This window comes from Nestor notabilis, unplaced genomic scaffold (assembly GCF_000696875.1).
Source record: "Nestor notabilis isolate BGI_N333 unplaced genomic scaffold, ASM69687v1 scaffold14220, whole genome shotgun sequence".
Classification (NCBI taxonomy): domain Eukaryota; kingdom Metazoa; phylum Chordata; class Aves; order Psittaciformes; family Psittacidae; genus Nestor; species Nestor notabilis.
In genome coordinates, this window is record NW_009912536.1 from 1 (window position 1) to 5653 (window position 5653).

Genomic DNA, 5653 nt, shown 5'->3' on the forward strand with positions numbered 1-5653 from the left:
ACCTCGGCAATTGATCCTCACCTCGGCAATTGATCATCAGCAATTTGGTTTAAATTTTGCTTTTTCCCTTTAGTTTTTGGCACTACTTGCTTGATCATACAAATAATTTCATGCCAATTTTCCTGATAATATTGTAAAGCTTCACTATGCAAAGTCCAAACAGCAAATTTAAAGACACATATTTATACAAGCTGGTCTCTACTCACATGTACTTGTTGGCAGGCTTTTCAATTCAAATTGCGTAGTCAATAGAGTTTTAGGTTTCTATTACAAAGCACAGTACTGCACAGACAGTGAACTATGGCAGACTAACTAGTCTTGAATACTTTAACATTAAAGAACTAAGACCATTATGAAAATAGGTTTGCCTCTATAGGTTTGCTGAGAAAGCTTATGGTTGAGTACTTGCAGTGCAGTCAGTAATGGATTCTGGGTGGCAGAAACCACAAATCTAATATGTAACTTTAGGTCTTTGAATCCTTCTATGAAGCGTTTTCAGTCTTCCTGCTACATAGGAAGAGTTTGCGCATATTAAGATAGCGTTCCTGCACCTAGATCATGGGAGAAATCAGTTTCCTACCTAAAATCATAGTTGTTAACTACAACAGCATTGGCCATGCTTGAGAGATGCTTCTTTACTGTGGAGCTGCATAAAATATAGCCTGTTTCATCCTACCTTGTTTATTCTGGGGGATACTTATAATGATATAATGTAATATTATAAAATGGGCTTTTCCATTCCTATTCCATTTAAAACAATCTTCAAACAGACTATTTTTTTGTCTCTCTGAGAATAAATCTATTTTTTTCTTTATATTTTTCCAGTAATTTTTTCTCCCATGGGTTTTGGTGTTTTTTTTTTGTTGGTTTTTTTTTTTTTAATGTGAAAATGAGTAGAACAGAATTTCATGTGTACTGCTTTCTGTGATGAATACAGAAATGGGGTATATAAGATATTGTGATGAGAGTTAAGTTCAGCCACTGATTTCTGGAAATTCCTCATTTACAGCTGAATTGTCAAAAATATCTTGTAATACAATGGAAATGAATTTACATTATTGTTTTATTTAGTAAAGCAATTTTAAAATGTAAGATTATTTAATGTATATTCCTTAAAATATTACTTTGCATTGAAGTTGTTAACCCCCAGTCTGTGGCCACATAATTATACCAAAGTTCAGAGCTTATTACTATGCAACAAGTATACAATACTTTTAATGCATCAATTCAGTTGCTTTATACATCACAACTCTGTTACAAGAAAAAAAGAATTGTTTGCCTTTACACAAGTAGTATATATAAATCTTGAAAATTACTTGTGACAAGAGTTTGCTTGTGTTTTTATCCTTTTGATACTTCTTTTTTTTCTTTTTGAGAACATGCCCTGCACGAGTCAAATAGGGAAGAATATAGGCATTGATTCTCATGCAAGCCTTGCTCATAAATCATTCTCCAGCTGTCTTGGACATGAGGATGAATTGTTAATCACACCAGATTGGTACACATCTTTCTAATAAGATCATCCTTCTTTTCATTTTTCTGACAGAAGGGACACAATGTGAAATTTCAGTGAAAGTTTAATTTAACACTTTATGAAGAGCTCTTACATAGCAGACTGGTGTAAGCAAGCCACTCAACTGTGTTTAACAGCCTGAGGTGGGGAAAAGAACAGAAGGAATATACAGAATTAAGTTTACTGTGTTCACTGCATTTTGTGCACTTACAGTTGAGTTCACATGGCTCTCTGTCTCTGCCCTGGGCACCTTCCAGTCAACCAGGTTTATCAAAGCCCCATGCAACTTGCCTTGAACACTTCCAGGGATGGGGCAGCCACAAGTTCTCTAGGCAACCTGTTTCAGTATCTTGCTACCATCACAGTAAAGAATTTCTTCCTAATGTCTGATCTAAACCAGCATCACCAGGAATAAGGAGAGGTGAAAGAAGTTTACAATATGGAGTGGTAAGAGAAACCCTTCCTTACCCTCTAAGCTACTCTCTAAGATACCCTTACAGAGAGGTATAAGGTCCTGTATGCCATAGATGAAGTGCATTATGAGAAAGAGGAGGAACCCACACAAACAGTCCTGTCAAAGATGAGAGACCAACCCCTCATAACAAAACCTGCACCAAAACAAGTGATGAGAAGGAACAATGGCAAGTTATGGTTGTTGGCAATTTCTTCTTGTGTGGAACAGAAGCACCCCTTTGCAGGTCAGACCCTCTTTTCAGAGACCCAAATTAGGGATGTCACCACAAGTCTGAAGAACACAGTTCAACATTGAGACTACTATCCATTTATGCTCTTTCACGTAGATAAAAATGGTGTTGAAAGAAAAAGTCCAAGGTCAATCAAAAGAGACTTCAGAGCCCCAGGAAGAATGCTAAAAAATTCAGGAGTACAGGTACTATTTTCCTCAATCCTCTCAGTAATGCAGGGAGTTCTCAGAAGAAATGGGTGAGCCCAGGATATCAATACTTGGCTTCAGGAGTGATGCCTCCACCAAAACTTTGGCGTTTCAAACCGTGGAAGAGCCTTTGAGAGACAAGGTATGTTGGGGCCTGACAAGATCCGCATGTCCTGATGGGGAAAACAGGTTTTTGGGCATAAGATGGCACGTCTGATCAAGAACTAGAATTTATTTGGGAAGGGGATGCCAATAGGACTGCGGTAGGTAAGCTGAGGGTTGGCATGGTGTCACCACAGGGTAGCAATCCTAGTGGAACTATTTATACCACTCCTGGGAGCGCAGAAGGCTCAGGAGCATATCTGAAATGCTTGTACTACAATGCATGAAGTATGAGTTAAAAAACAGGATGAACAGAAGTGCTGGTGCTGTGGTTTAAGCCCAGCCATCAACTAAGTACCACAGTCAATTGCTAATACCTTCCCACTCCTGAGTGGGATGGGAAGAAGAATCAGAAAAAATTATAACCGTTGGGTTAAGAACAGTTTAATAATTGAATAGTAGTAGTAATAGTAGAAATAATAAGATGAAAAAGAGAGAGAGGAATAAAACCACAGAAAACAAGTGATGCACGATACAATTGCTCACCACCTGCTGACTGATGCCCAGCCCATTCCCAAGCAGTTATTAGTGACTCCCAGCCAACTCCTCCTACTTTATGTATGGGGCATGATGTGCTGTGATATGGTATACCCCTTTGGCTAGTTTGGGTCAGGTGTTGTATCCCTGCTCCCTCCCTGCTTCTGATGCTCCTCCTCACTGGCAGAGATTGAGACTGAAATGTCTTTGATCGGGGTAAGCATTACCTACCAACAACTAAAACATTGGTGTGTTATCAGCATTGTTCTCAGACTAAAGCTGAAACACAGCACTGCACCAGCTACCAGGAAGAAAATTAACTCCGTCCCAGTCAAAAGCAGTTGGTCACCTGCCAGAGGTACAGGTGGAACTTGGTGGAAAGTGTCCCTTCCGACTGAAACTCTATTCCATTCTATTCTGTTCTGTTCTTTGAATGCCAGATGCCTTTGCTTTCAGCAAATAGCTTTAACCTGTTGTAAACACCAAATGGTCAGTCTTAGCACTGGGGTAACCTCAGCTTTCAGAAAGGGGAAAGTCTTTGTGTGATGCTAGTGGGTCCTTCAGCCATATGTCAGTGCACTGGGTGGTTGGCTAAACTTAGCGCAGGTCTCTGAGGGTCTCCTCCCTCATCAGAGCTCTGAGAGCTTCCTCTGCCCTTATTGTAGGCCAATCTTCTCTACTGTTGTATTCTGTTTATTGTTTTGGTTATTTTTAGTGCCTGCAAACACATTTCTGCAACTGCTACCATCAGGGATCCTGCATTTTTACACCCCGTAAGGCTTCTGCAAATGATTTTGTTATCATTTCCTCAAGTTTGCTATCCTTTCTCTTTGTGGTTCTTTTTGTACATCCGTCTACATCAGTTTGCAGAGTCAAATTATGTATTTCAAAAACTGAGCAACTTAACTTGTGTCTGGTAATTTCCTGGGTAAATTTTGCAATGTTACACTAAATGTCATACTAACCATGAATATCTGGGGTGCTATCATAATTATTGTTATGAGGGTTAGCACATTAGAGAGAAGACATTGCTGCAAGACTTTAAGACTTTAGGTAAACTACCCAGCTGTAAGATAAACACAATAGAATCCTGATTTTGATAAATAAATAAATTTCCTGTAAGTTTTCATTTGGAAGAGTAAAAAAAAAAAAAAAAGAAAGAAAATATAATGTTCACCAGCTCAGTTTCCACCTAACTGAAACCCTAACCTGTAGATGACAGATTAAGGAGAGTAAAGACTCTTGCTCTATTTTAGATTATATTCTTTGCTCACAGAGGTGGCAAAATATATACATTGTTACCAGGGGGTCCTCCCCTAGCACATGGGACAGTAGGAAGTACTTTTGTGCTTTCAGTTACTTTGTGTTTCACAGGAGGTAAAAGAGGTTTTGCACAACATCTGAAGGAAACCAGAACTTGTATCAGTAAATAAGTGACTCCCTGTACCTCTAAAAATCTAATTATAGTTGTGAAGTTCTGGACTGCTGAGCTCTCCTGAAGTTACCCCTGGGTTTTTCAAGGGAAATATTGCTGTATTTTGCTTCCCACGTTCCTTAGGTTTAAATAAATAAATAAATAAATAAATAAAAGCAAAACCCCAAAAAGGCAAATAGCCCTCTATGTTTCTATTAATGTTCAGCTAAAGTTGCAGTTTCATTCTGCACGGAATTGAAACTTGTATGCTCTTGGCTGTGTGACAGCAAGCCTTCCTAATATGAATTAAAAAAAAACAAACCAGCCTTAGCCCAAAAGAAAAGGCAAAGTGTCAGTACAGCTATTAAAGCTTGCAAAGTTTGTAGGGGTAGACTGCAAGGAAGATCTCCAAAGGCAGCGAGCACCTGTCAAGAATTACAGGGTTGGGTGACTGGACACTGTGCTTTAGAAAACTTACTTGCAACCTAAGCAAGTGGGCATTAAGGATCTCATGGTCAAGCATCATGTATCACGGATGTGGTTAGGCGCTTGAAGAAATCAACTTTCACAATCCAGTGTGGGCCAATTCATTCTCTCATTTCACAATCAATTAAGCACATTTGCTTTATAGTAAGGTGAATAACTATAAATGAGTGGAAGCTAAATTTCTCTTCCAGTGGTATACAATCTGTGAAATATTCGGAATGGAATAGCTAGCGTTAGGTGTTTGCAATGAAGGCTTTCCTCCTACCAGAAATGCATTGAATGGTCTTGCAGAATGCAGCAGGATTTTAGTGAGATGCCTGCTTTAGTTATAATAACCCACAATGAAAACCTCACTGCTTCTTGCGTGAAAAGAAAATTCCAGTAATCACTAAATAGCAGAGGAATCGTACTTTGAGTACTTTTAGTAATCAGGCACAAAGGTGAGCAATATAGTCCTGAACCTATAATGAATTAATGAACCCTTTCCTAGGCCTTAATTAAAATGGTAATGATGCTGTGCACTTTCTTGGTTTCCTTTATGTCTGTATGACTTGGCCACTAAAACCAGGGAATTTTAAAGTATCATTGAAAATTCTTTCCTTGTTCATTTTTCAGGTTCCAGTCTTCCAAAATGAGTTCCTTGGCTCCATCACAGCCAGAGAAATTATGAGCTGCTATTTAAAATATAAAGAAAAATACATAGGGAAAG